General features: G+C 42.0%; 1 protein-coding gene across 4 annotated transcripts in view; it reads right to left on the bottom strand.

The window, feature by feature from the left end:
- LOC124804956 overlaps positions 1-14,343 on the bottom strand; it is a 34,062-nt gene that overhangs the window by 13,908 nt on the left and 5,811 nt on the right. For 2 of the 4 annotated variants that reach the window (XM_047265343.1, XM_047265344.1), the window contains exons 2-4: positions 13,649-13,705; positions 13,499-13,554; positions 13,213-13,397 (exon numbers count right to left, since the gene is read on the bottom strand). The exons of 1 other annotated variant lie outside the window; for it this stretch is intronic. The gene's annotated coding sequence lies outside the window, so the exon portion shown is untranslated. The remainder of the gene's footprint in view (positions 1-13,212; positions 13,398-13,498; positions 13,555-13,648; positions 13,706-14,343) is intronic. One more of the 4 variants, XM_047265346.1, reaches the window with a different exon arrangement.

Genomic DNA, 14,343 nt, shown 5'->3' with positions numbered 1-14,343 from the left:
ATCAACAGATACAAAGAATGCCACCACAAATGGTCACAGGTTTGAATCTCAGAACTGCCAGCAGATACTTTAAGAAACACTGCGTCCTTAAGGAGGGCGTTGACTACCACCCTGGTGAATCTGTATGCCACATAAGGTTTGCTCATAACATTTTAATTCGGAGATGGCAAATACTTGGACAATCAGTTTAACAGACTGGAGATCAAGTGCAGTCTTATTAAATCAAGTGATGCTGGAAAAACAGGATTAGGAAATGAGATGTTGAAAGTAGTATATAAGTTTTTATTTGGGCAGCAAAATGCAAAATAACTGATGGTATATCAAACCCTAAATTACAAAAACAAAAAAAAAAAACCACACACACACACACACACACACACACACACACACACACACACACACAGAGAGAGAGAGAGAGAGAGAGAGAGAGAGAGAGAGAGATCGGATTAAGGGGGGGGGGGGGGAGACCAAACTAAGAGGTCATCAGTCCCTTGTTCCGAATAAAACAAACAAGACTGACAACTCAAAACAGAATGAAAGGAAAAATAACAAGAACGATGAAGGGCAACAAACATGTAAATGGACAAAAAGGGACAAGAAAACCAAAGAAACGCAAGAAACAGGATGAAGAGATTAAAACAACAAAGCAGATTACTATGGCTGGCTGACTATGAAAATAAAAAAGAAGCTGTCCACTCTGCAACACGTTAATACCTCCTCCCTAAAAGCACTAGGGTGGAGGAAACAGAGGGACAAAGGACATGCGCTAAAACTTGGACCAAATGATAAATCATAAAACTAAATACGGGTGCCACACTGACACACTTGGACACGTAAGGTACGGAGTGACATGAAATTCTGGATAAAAATCAGCAGCCTGCCTCGGAGACCCCACCCACATAATGTAGCAAGGATACGATGTGGCCAGGTCATGTCATACACTTTGCATAGATAAAAAAAGATGGCAAGAAGGTGTTGGTGTCTGGAAAAAGCTGTTCAGATGGCAGACTCGAGGGACACAATATTATCAGTGGTAGAGCTACCCTGGCAGAAGCCACCCTGACATGGAGCCAGTAGCCCACGTGACTCCAGGAGCCAACCCAGTCGCCAACACCCCATATGTTCCAGCAGCTTACAACCAACCTTGGTGAAGCTGATGAGCCAACAGCTATCCACATAAAGCAGATTTTTGCCGAGTTTGAGCACCAGAACGATGGAAAGATGCCATTGCACTAGATATGGTTGAAGATGACGAGGAGATGGCACTTGAGTCAGACGAGAGATGTTTGATCATCTGACTGTGTATCCGATCCGGCCCGGGAGCTGTGTCAGGGCAACGTGAAAGTGCGCTGAGGAGCTCCTACTTTGTAAATGGGGCGTTATAGGGTTCAGTGTAGCATATGAGAGGATGTTCCTTTCCATCCACCATTTAAGGTTGCGAAAGGCTAGGGGGTAGTTCTCCAACGCAGAGGCTCAAGCAAAGTGATCAGCGAAGTGCTCGGCAATCGTGTTTGCATCGGTACATAGTACACCATTGATGGTAACGCCTGTTGGGGCCTGGTACCCAAAAAGACGTCTGATCTTCGTTCAAACTTGGAAAGGTGACATATGGCATCCAATGGTTGACACGTACCTCTCCCAACACTCCTGTTTCCGTCGTTTTATAAGCTGGCGTACGCGGACACGAAGCTGCTTAAAGGCTATCAGATGCTCTAAGGAAGGGTGTTGCTTATGTCACAGTAGAGCTCGCCAACACACTGTAATTGCCTCAGTGACTTCCGGTGATCACCAAGGGACTGTCTTTCGCCGGGGACACCCGAAAGAGCAAGGGATCATGTTTCCTGCCACAGAAACGGTTGTGGTGGTTAGCTGCTCAACCATCACATCAATGTCAACGGGAACCACGTTTCCTGGAGGGCAATGCAGATAGCAGGTGTAAAGCTTAACAGTTGCCGTGGTGGAAATAAACCGCCATAATTCCACTGGAGAATGACATCATCATGAGACTGGGAAGGCATGGAACATTCAATGAGGCAATTTACACCTCAAGGTTACCAACTGCCACCGACTTTTTTGCCTGAGCAGTCTATATACATTGTGTCTGAGGGTCCGGCGAGATCTAGGTCCTCAGCAGATGCCAGAATCTCCACCCCATCCTCAGATGCAGAGCTTGTAGGTAGCGGTGGTGTGGGTGCCACTGCAAATTCCTTGTTCTTAGGGGTCTTCTTTTTCGATTTCTCGCACTGTTCCTTGTGTTTCCCTGGCTGGGAGGACTTCACTGGATCAGTCTTCGGGATTGAGGATGAGGGTGAAGCCCTTATGACCAGCTGCTTTTGAGCTCTTCAGCCGCTGGCGGGTGTCATCTTTCCCACTAGCAGAAACCTGGGAAGGGACCCCTTCCTACTGAGGAGCCAAAGAAGCCTTATGCTTCTCTGGCTTGGAAGTGTGGACTGAAATCCCTGATGGTTGGGGGAGGGGGGTGGGTGGGGTGGGGGTGTGTTGCTCCTGAAGTAGGTGGTACGGGAGCAACAGGGAGGGAAGTGCCCCCCACCATCAAGGGGGCAGGTGTAGTCTCCCAGTTCTGAGAGGTGACAGAAATTCGAGGAACTGATGGAGCGACAACTGTTCTTGTAGCAGAGGCATATGAGGAGGTCATAGCCCCAGGATGTAGGCGCTCAAATTTCCTCTTAGCCTCAGTGTAGGTCAGTTGGGCCAGGGTCTTATATTCCATGATTTTCCTCTTTTTCCTGTAGTCTAGCGAGGTAGGTGAATGATGCTCTCCCAGTTGCCATGCTATGGATGTCCACAATCTCGACAGGTGGGGCTGTAAGTACAGTGGGAAGACTATTTAAGCTCTTATGAGGCGTGATGGTAGCAGAAACATCCCCAACTTTAGTAAATCTTTCATAATGCAGGGTCACAGTCGCAATATATTTCTTTAAAGACAGTACCACCATTAGAATGTTGTTTATTTTCAGTGTTACATTTACATTTACACTTACACAATCATGATTTCGGCTTCAAAGCACCATTATCAAGTGTTTTAAGCGTTAAACAGTGCCTAAGATGGTATACTGTCGTATTTAAAATACACTATTAGACACACTGTCTAAGGGTCAATATTTCTAGTAATGACTACTGCTTTGTTTCATCACTGAGAAATATCGACCCTTACACAATGTGTCTAATAGTGTATTTTAAATATGACAGTATGCCATCTTAGGCACTGTTTAACACTTAAAACACTTGATAACGACACTTTGAAGCCGAAATCATGATTGTGTACGTATAAATGTAACACTGTAAATAAAAAAAAAAAAAAAAAGTCTAATAGCGCTACTAACTTTAAAAAAATCCCCCACTTGCCACAGGCAAGTAATGCCGTGACTGCGCAGAGTATGCTGTTTTTATCAAAACTGACCCAGAGTGCACTTTGGACAAGTCCTCCACCTCCCCAGTCCTGTCCTCCAAATGCTACACAGAAAAACTGAGGCTTCATGGACATGAAAAATTCCCATCAACTCTCGTACATACGAGGTACCGGAGCGAATAAACTTCACTGCTATCCTTAGCCTGGCATTCTTCCCATGGTGTGGCCAGGGAGGGGAACGACTTGGTGTCATATTTCTTAGCATTAAAGTTACACTTTGCCCACTTAGAGACTGCTGGTGGCAGACTGCCAGCAAGAGATGACTTACTACACTTCATGGCATGTCATCCACCCTGATGCCACCCACTCCAACCAGGGACCCTCCCCACAGGCGCCACCCAGCCACAGCAAAGGCCACCTGGCAGGATGGTATTGCTGGGAGTCCCGACGCCCCAGGGTGACGAGCATCTACTCCTTGGCATACGTGGAGAGTTAGCAGCGCAGGCATCAGCAGAGCGATCCCTGTGTTGTCAGGGGGTTATAGCCAACAGGGTACATGGTGGCCCCACAACAGAGTGACTACCATGCTGGATATAAGGAATAAAGAAGTCCATGGTCATCACCGGCACAGAAAGTGACACTGCATAGTGCATGGTGGAAAATGCACCCAGGAGATTAAGGATGAGCGCGACGAAGTGGGCCAAAGATCTCAATGAATGATTGACACGATGGACCATGTAAGGCACTCTTCCCCAATTGACTCGCTCTTCAGGAATATTTTGAAAAATGGAGGTCAAACCCTAGAAAGGACCATCATACAAAGGCCGAAAGGTGTGAGAGACTTTTTAGTCACCTCTTACGAAAGGCAGGAATACCTCAGGCCTATTCTAACCCCCAGGCCCGCACAGGGTTTTTTACGTGTACATGTAGGATAAAGTTGAATCTCTGTATCTCTGAAACAGATAAAGATATCAAGAAAATTTTCAAGGATGTTCAATATCAGGATATTAGGAATATATCACAAAGTTTCAGCCATTTACTGTACAGAGACATCTTGGAATTGATAGCTCAGTTTTGGCTAAAAAAAATAAAAAAATGGAAAAAACGCTTTTTTTGCGTTTTCTAAGGAGTGGCCAATGAACTAATGGTGCCCCCATTAGACTCACCATAGACCACATGAAATGCAAAACGAACCATCCAATTTGCTTAAGCTGGAGGCAGTGTGTAATATTCATAGTTTGAACCTGTACTGTAGGATATTGGCACTAAGACGGTGTCAGTTAGGAATACTAATGGTCCTTGGCCAAAGTGCTATCCAAAACACTTAGCCCCAATTTTCTATCACCAATAGAATGCAAGGTAAGATCCCCAGAAAAATCCCATTTCGATGCACAGCATTTTGGAATATACCAGTAAGCATACTGTTACATGCTTACTGATTGCTTCAGCATCCACTTGCCAACCTACGATAGCCTACAATACCATAGTGAAGCAGCAACAAAGACTCCACTATTGCGTATGAGCAGGGGTGTAGGAAGTTCTGTGTGAACGCAGAAAATCTTGTATTGGACAAACAATCCACACAACCGAAGATCAACATGTAAAACATGAGCAGCACACCTGCTTACTGCAGTCCAACTAGTCTGCAATAGCAGAACACAGCACTGAAAATGGACATAAAATGAATTATCTGCACACAGTCCTGGCTACCGCTGATAAATTTTTTGACAGCATTTTCAAAGAAGCAATTGAAATTTATGTGACTGACGATATTTCATCAACATGGACACTGGCTTCCAACTGAGAAAGGTATGGGAGCCAACACTAAGCTCCATCAAAGAAAAACTTGAGTTGCAACAGGGATGGTGGGAAAAAACAACTGAGACTCTCCCCACCACTGTGTCACAGCCGCTTGCACCCAACAACAAAGCAGGGTGCTGGGCTGATGTGGCCTGAAGTCTGGACTGGCAGGTATAAATGCCACGAGCCTGCAGGAGACACTTCATTTCATCAGCACAACCTGAAGATGATTAAATAGTTGTCCAAAATATTGTGGACTTTTGGCAGCTGGATCTGGCAGTACACCCAAGAACCTTGGAAGCACCAGGTAAGCCTCAGAACACATACAACCCACAGTTTAGATACGACTCCATTCCATTTAAGTTTCTATGAAGAGAAGCGAACTTTCACATTTGCCTTTTTCTCATGTAAAAATGCTATAAATGTGAGGGCTAGGGCTAGTTTCTAATATTTTCCACCAATAATTATTTAATATTGAAACTAGATCTCTATTTTTTTTTCTCTGGGGTTAAGTTCACCTTTGACACTCAACTGACCATTTAATTCTCATGTTAAAAGAACCGATGACCTAGATACATCATCAGACAAGAAAACCTCGTTACAATTTTATTACTTAATATTACATTCCCCAATACTTTTACACGACAAACTGTATGAAGGTAAGTCGGTTTGAAGAGATGTTCCACATACAGCATCAATTAATCTGAGTATTTTCACGGTACAGAAGCATAAAAGTGAAAACCATCAAACATGGCAATATATTTTTGCGATCATGAAAATGGTGCTAGCTAGGTTTGCTTCCAACAGGATATATGATGGCATGTGAGCTCCACTGTTGTCACATGATAGATGGAATACTTAAAACTATGACTGCTACCTGCAGAAACACTGGTTTCTGTCTCCAGTCTCTTTTCAACTTAAGTTAGTTTTAGGGCTACACAAACATAAAGGAGACAAGTCTTCATTCTCTTTTGTGTGTGCACCTGTCAATGACTTTGTTCACCAAATAACAAGTCTCCTTTATTCCTGCATGTTTTTATTCTATGAGTATTTTCCTTATTGAAAGAAATATACACAGTGCCCTGTAGTACTACCAGAAACACATTTGTGTAATGTCATGTGCTCTGTGCAATGCTGTGACTGTAATGCTATAATTAAACCAAGCAAGCACCATGTTGATTTTCATGTAGCCAAGTGCTGTAGTCAATGGCTTTCATATTTATAAAACGTGTCTCAAAAGGAAGTTTATCCTTGATGTGTCAGGAAATATACAGTTACAGAATGAACAAAATTTTGCGGACAAATCGACGTGTAAACACTGGATGGTTGCCACTTCACTACGGATAATTTCTCTCAATTGCTCTATGAAGTTTGATTATTGACATACACTTTAGATCTGTGGATGTGTGTGCTGTGGCTCTATCTTACTGAAGCCACGTTCTTTGGTTGTAATAAGGAAAGTTTTGCAATTCAGGCAGCACAAAATTACCCAACATCGCCACATAACATTCCTAATTCACTGTAAATGCACGACTGATCTTGTCTTGAAAACAAATGGGCCAATAATTCCTTGAGCCAATGTCGCAACGCATACAGTAGCTTTTGGCAAATAAAGGGGTTTCTCAGCTTCTGTTTAGGATTCACTCACTGCAGTAGTGGCTATTTTGCTTACAGAAATGACTGTTCATGTGAAAATTAGCCTCATCAGAAAACAGATGAAGGGCACTCAGTCACTTAATTAACAAACTGTGCCCTACGTCTGGCATTCTGAAGCTTTAATTCTTGCACAAATTGGATTTTGTAAGGGTCCAGTTTTGAGGTCTTTTTGCAGAAGTCAATGCAGTGATGATCTATGCATGTTTAAAGAACATGAACTCTTAGAATGGAGAGTCAGAATCACCAAGAACAGACCAATTTACACTCTCCACAGATTCATCAGTTCTTTATGACCTCCATCATCCACATTTCGGTTTGGCCAGTGTTGAAACAGTCTCCTTGAATGTTCTGATCAATTTCCAGATAAGGGGAACCATGGAGCACGATTTATTTTGTGCAATCCGCAATCACTGCAAAATTTTCTCTATGCCACAGTTGGTGCATCAACATTTTTGTAAAATTTTCACACGCAGAATGCACAGTAGTCTGCTCTATGTCGACTGAATTCCTATAGGCCAAGCAAGCGATGAACACAACCAACCCCCCCTCCCCCCTCTGATTTCCTGGTACATGCACAGAGAGCTCTTCAAATATAAACTTTCTTTTGAGACACAATGTGCTTGTGCACCCCCACAAACCATGGCTCTTACAAAGCTCGGGCTGCCCACTTGCAACCACAACAGAGAAGAATCTATCCAGAAGCCAGGCTAACCTGTGGTTCTTGAAGAGTGGCAGCAGCCTTCTCAGTAGTTGCAGGGAAAACAACTTGTATGATTAACTGACCTGCCAGTGTAAAACTAGCCAACATGGGCTTGCAGTGTTGTAGCTGAAAGCAATGGAAAAACCATAGCCTCTATTTTTCCTGAGAGTGTGAAGCTCCACTGCAGCAGGAGAAGGAAGAGAAGCAAAAAGGGTAATATAACATGGAATAGGGAAAGGGATGCAAAAAGGAAGCAGTGTGGTACAACAACTATTTGTTAAAGTATCATGAATGAAAGCTGTATAAATAAATGAGACCTCGAGATGTCAGAGGTTTTCAGATTGTTTAAATAATGGTAGGACAGATTTCAAAGCCATATTTTAAACTATAAAACATTTCCAGAAACAGGTGTTGACTGGCCATAATTAGTTGGCTGTGATCTGCAGTTTAAAACTGAAGGAATTGGAAAAATGCTGGCAATCAAGGAGATGGGACCTGGATAAATTGAAAGTACTTGATAGTTTCAGAGGGAGTATTAGATTACGACTTATCGAAATTAGAAAGGAATAGAACAAAAGATGAAAGGGTAGGCTTTGAGAGAAATATATATAATATATATATATGGTTATAATAGAGGGAAACGTTCCACGCAGGAAAAATATATCTAAAAACAAAGATGATGTGACTTACCAAATGAAAGTGCTGGCAGGTCGACAGACACACAAACAAACACAAACATAAACACAAAATTCAAGCTTTCACAACAAACTGTTGCCTCATCAGGAAAGAGGGAAGGAGAGGGAAAGACGAAAGGATGTGGGTTTTAAGGGAGAGGGTAAGGAGTCATTCCAATCCCGGGAGCGGAAAGACTTACCTTAGGGGGAAAAAAGGACAGGTATACACTCGCACACACGCACATATCCATCCACACATACAGACACAAGCAGACATATATATATATATATATATATATATATAATAGAGGGAAACATTCCACGTGGGAAAAATGTATCTAAAAACAAAGATTCTGTAACTTACCAAACGAAAGTGTTGGTACGTTGATAGAAACAATAACAAACACAAACACACACACAAATTTCAAGCTTTCGCAACCCACGGTTGCTTCATCAGGAAAAAGGGAAGGAGAGGGAAAGACGAAAGGATGTGGGTTTTAAGGGAGATGGTAAGCAGTCATTCCAATCCCGAGAGCGGAAAGACTTACCTCAGGGGGGAAAAAGGGACGGGTGTACACACACACACACACACACATATATATACAGACACAAGCAAACATATGTAAAGGTGGGATGGGGTAAGTAGCGGAAAGGAGAGAAATAAAAAGACTGGGTGTGACAGTGAAATGATGGCTGTGTAGTGCTGGAATGGGAACAGGGAGGGGGCTGGATGGGCGAGGACAGTGACTAATGAAGGTTGAGGCCAGGCCAGGACGGTTACGGGAATGTAGGACGTATTGCAGAGAAAGTTCCCACCTGCGTAATTCAGAAAAGCTGGTGTTGGTGGGAAGGATCCATATGGCACAGGCTGTGGAGCAATCATTGAGATGAGGGATATCATGTTTGGCAGCGTGTTCAGCAACAGGGCGGTCCACTTGTTTTTTGGCCATAGTTTTTTCGGTGGCCGTTCATGCAGACAGACAGCTTGTCGGTTGTCATGCCTACATAGAATGCAGTACAGTGGTTGCAGCTTAGCTTGTAAATCACATGACTGGTTTCACAGGTAGCTCTGCCTTTGACGGGATAGGCGATGTTAGTGACTGGACTGGAGTGGGTGATGGTAGGAGGATGTATGGGACAGGTCTTGCATCTAAGTCTATTACAAGGGTATGAGCCTTGAGGTAAGGGATTGGGAGCAAGAGTTGCATAAGGATGGACGAGTATATTGTGTAGGTTTGGTGGACGGCGGAATACCACAGTAGGAGGGGTGGGAAGGATAGTGGGCAGGACATTTCTCATTTCAGGGCACAATGAGACGTAATCGAAACCCTGGCAGAGAATGTAATTCAGTTGCTCCAGTCCCGGATGGTACTGAGTTACGAGGGGAATGTTCCTCTGTGGCTGGACTGTGGGACTTTGGGATGTGGTGGGAGACTGGAAAGATAAGGCACGGGAGATTTGTTTTTGTACAAGGATAGGAGGATAACTACAGTCAGTGAAGGCTTCAGTGAGACCCTCGGTATATTTTGAGAGGGACTGCTCATTACTGCAGATGCAATGACCACAGCTCACTAGGCTGTATGGAAGGGACTTCTCGGTATGGAATGGGTGGCAGCTGTTGAAGTGGAGGTATTGCTGGTGATTAGTAGGTTTGGTATGGATGGAGGTACTGATGTAGCCATCTTTGAGTTGGAGGTCAACATCTAGGAAGGTGGTTTGTTGGGTTGAGTAGGACCAGGTGAAGCAAATGGGGGAGAAGTTGTAGAGGTTCTGGAGGAATGTGAATAAGGTGTCCTCACCTTCAATCCAGATAGCAAAGTTGTCATCAATGAATCTGACTCAGGTGAGGGGTTTAGGATTCTAGGTTTTTAGGAAGGATTCCTCTAGATGGCCCATGACTAGGTTAGCATAGGATAGTGCCATGCGAGTGCTCATAGCCATACCGCGAATTTGTTGTAGGTAATGCCTTCAAAGGAGAAGTAACTGTGGGTGAGGATACAGTTGGTCATGGAGACTAGGAACAAGGTTGTTGGTTTGGAATCCATAGGGTGTCTAGAAAGGTAGTGTTCGATAGCAATAAGGCCATGGGCATTAGGTATGTTAGTGTACAGGGACAGGAACTGTGGAGAGTCGGTTGAAGAAATGGTTGGTATCTTTTATATAGGAGGATAGGTTCCGGGTAATAGGTTGAAGTTGTTGGTCTACGAGAGCGGAGATTCTCTCAGTGCGGGCACAGTAACCGGCCACAATGGGGCGTCCTGGGTGGTTGGATTTATAGACTGTAGGAAGCATGTAGAAGGTGGGAGTGCAGGGAGTGGTAGGGGTAAGTAGAGAGACATACTCTGGAGAGAGGTTCTGGGATGGGCCTAAGGATTTGAGTAGTGACTGGAGATCCTGCCGTATTACTGGAATGAGATCACTGTGGCATGGTTTGTAGGTGGAAGTATCTGACAGCTGGAGTCCTGCCACGTAATCCTTGCAGTTCACAACAAAGGTGGTAGAGACTTTGTCTGCAGGTAGGATTATAAGGTCGGGATCAGTTTTTAGATGATGGACTGCGGTTCTTTCTGCGGTTGTAAGGTTAGTTTGCATGTTGAGGGATTTGGGGAATGACGGTGAGCCAAGGTTCAAGGTTAAGAAATTCTGGGGAAGTTACAGGGGATGGATCACGGTTGGATGGAGGAGTGAACTGAGTTAGGCAAGGTTCAATATTGGTCTTTGGTTGAGTCTGATTGGTCAGGTTGGTGGCGAAAAAGTGTTTCCACTGTAGGGACCGGGAGAAGGAGAGAAGGTCTTTAAGTAGTCCTGTATGGCTGAATTTGGGAGTGGGGCAAAAGGTGATTCCTTTGGAAAGGACTGATATTTCTGTGGGACTATGCCTTCTGGAGGGAATATCTGAGAGACCTCTCATGCTGTAAAAGTAAGAAACAAATAGCGACAACAATGCCAGATTCCTGGCACATGTAGCTTACCATCAAATAGGAAACAAACACACACACACACACACACACACACACACACACACACACACACACACACACACAGAGTTGGTCAAAGAATATCGGTTAAACCACAACAAGGGAATGGAGCAGAACAAAGAATTTGTGCAGCAGAGGCCGTCAACCGTCAACATGTTAGATTCTTACGGAAGAACTGTTACACCAGTTCTAAATTCAATTCCAATGATAACACAATCACATCAAAGAATGAATTATCGACTACCATAGACTTCTTTCGATCAACACAAACAATCGATTGTACAGAAGTGGGATGGTCATCCAATGTTAACATATCAAATTTTTGTCTTTGAAGTTATAAAATGACACTGTCCACCCGTACAATGCTGCAATTTCCATAAATTTTATGAATAAACTGTAAAAGTCAGCAGGTTTGATTACCTCTGAGAAGATAGTCCAAGTTCTAGAAAAACCTAGGAATATAGTACACATGAATAGACATCAGTTTTTTCAATGCAACTCTTAAGGGGATTAATACATTCACCTGGTTGGTAAAAAGTCACAACTTTACTTATGATGGTGTCTCATCAGAACATTAAAATTGTGCCAACATGAAAAGTATTACCCTTTAGCCAAATTTGTAATCAATCAACGACTCACTGCATATTTTTGATAGATATAAATAACGTGAAGTAACATTCATTTACATAATTAAAGATAAGCAAAGAGCCCCTTATTGCAGACCTATTCACTCCTGTTTTCAAAAATGGTTGAGAAAGCGGTTTATGAAGGAATACTGAATCATTTAACTGAACAGAACTTGTCAACTGCCTCTCGGCATAGCTTCCATACAGAGTTCTCAACAAAGAAAGCAATGAAAGACCCAATGAATAAAGTGTTAGCAAAGCTAAATTATCCGAACTATATGCGATTTGGGTCCATTTTGATACAAAACACTTTTGTTTTTATTTATTTCATTTTATTTCTCAAACTAGTTTCAGTGACAATATTGCTGTCATCAGTCGGTTTCTTTGTATCTTTACTCTAAAACATGCATTTTCTATATTTAAAAGCAACTGCAAGCCGACCAACAAATATGACTACATGATAAATTATGTAACAACCTACTGCACACCAAAACTGTATTCTTAACACTACTACAATTCCCATTAGTGTAACACTGACATAAAAAAGTTCACTTTTTCGTGTTTGATAATAACAACCATACAGTTGCAGATGACAATGTATTCTGAACAAACAACAACCAAAACAAAACAAATGCTGGAAAATAACAGCAACAAACCTAAAAGCCTCAGAGTGACAAAGTAAGATATTATTAAACTATTCAGAGAATACAATATTTGGAACCACACAGTACATACGTTAATGATGTTTTATAATGTTTGTAATGACACTATTTTTGCATGTTTTAGGGAAAAAATGCTGATGGTGATATTGTCGGTGAAACTAGTTTGGGGAAGAAAATAGAGCAAATAAAAAGAAAAGTTTTTTTTAAATACACAATAAGTTTCCAGATAAAATAAGTTATCCAACTGATTTATATTTTGCAATCTTTCCACAGCCTTTCATTGCACTGATGGCAAAATGAAATGTTAATAGCATTGTAGAGAATGCACTTGTGTGTTCAGAGTCTCACCTTACAACACAAAGCAGACTGTCCTAGATTGAGTCACAACAATGACTCTATACAAGGGTTGAAAACTTTTGTTAGTTATATGGCAATAATTATAGGAATAAAGTAGTCATTAACTGATAGATGGGTGATAAAGGACAGTAAGAAAGTGAAAATTAGAAACATCTCACAGTAGCATAGCAGAATCCCACATCCTGTGAACCAACCAGCCAAAAATCAAACACCAAGAGTCCATAAAGCAGGGAAGGCGGGAGGAATCAGGGTATGAAAATCCAGTATTTGATAGCATTGCTTAATCAAGCACGTCGTACATATGCAGAAAAACCTCTTTCCTGAGGACAACCCAAGTCATATAGCTACATGACTAAAGGCTACAAAAACAGACCAAACTGCTCACTCACACAGTGTCAGAGCATGTGCTTCATCACTCTCACTAGTCAGCAATACTGTTGTTCCCACACTGATTATTTTGTTTGTTCAGTACACAAACTGGTGCAAAAAGAGACGTGGTCACGCAAGTCATGGTATATTCTCTGTACCAACTTTTAGGAAGCTCCATTGGAATGTCCCATTGCTGCCCAACAAACTACGTAAAGAAGAAATAATGTTAAAAATTATATGAATGACATTTTTATCCTATACATTACCATACACTTGCTTAAACAAGGTATGCTAAGGCTGACATACCTCACTGTTCGAACTTGCAAGCAAGTTTTGTTGAAAATCATCAAGTCATGGGGTATCTGTGTATATGTCAAAGAAAATTTTAAATCCAATGAAAGTGATATAGAACACATTATAGCTTAATTATGAAAGCAAAATAAAATTATTATTTACTTGTACAGGTCACCAGATGGAGAGAAGACCATGTTGTATAATCAAACAGAGGAACTTCTGGAAGAAATAAACACTCAAAAGGAAAATGTAATTATATGTGGTGACTTGAATACTGATTTCTTAATATCTAATAAATTCAAAGACAATATTTGCTCCAGTCACTCAACGTAAGCCCAAGTGTAACTGAAACGAGTCAGGAAAAAGCTACCATCAGAGTGATAAAGAAAGGTTAATGAAGGGATTCCTGTATACCCAAAGTCTACAAATACTGCCTGTCTTGTTTGTATCATATATGAAATACTTATTTTTAAAAAAGGGCATCTTAAAAAAAGATCAAATGTTTGAACTAACTGTGAACTACATGCATATGAAATGAGGCAACTTAACCTATGTATACGTACATACAAACTCATGGAAAAGAAGACACCATACAGGAGCTGTTGTACAGAGCGATTCAAAAAAATGTTTGCAAACTGACATGGCACATCAGGCATATAACAAGAATCAGTAAGCACACAGAAAATGGGAGGTTGCAGAGGCCATCTGCACTACTAAATGGCACTGCAGTTATTTAGTTACATGTTACAAATGGATGTCCACTACAGGCAATGCTTGAAGTTTTGTCTAAATGCATCGAAACACACCTGACATTGACGCTCCATGGGACAGCACACCCTCTGAAAGATACCTGGTGC

The sequence above is a fragment of the Schistocerca piceifrons genome, chromosome 7 (assembly GCF_021461385.2).
Source record: "Schistocerca piceifrons isolate TAMUIC-IGC-003096 chromosome 7, iqSchPice1.1, whole genome shotgun sequence".
Classification (NCBI taxonomy): domain Eukaryota; kingdom Metazoa; phylum Arthropoda; class Insecta; order Orthoptera; family Acrididae; genus Schistocerca; species Schistocerca piceifrons.
Note: the sequence above shows the minus strand (reverse complement) of the source record. Positions and strands in the feature narration are given on the sequence as shown.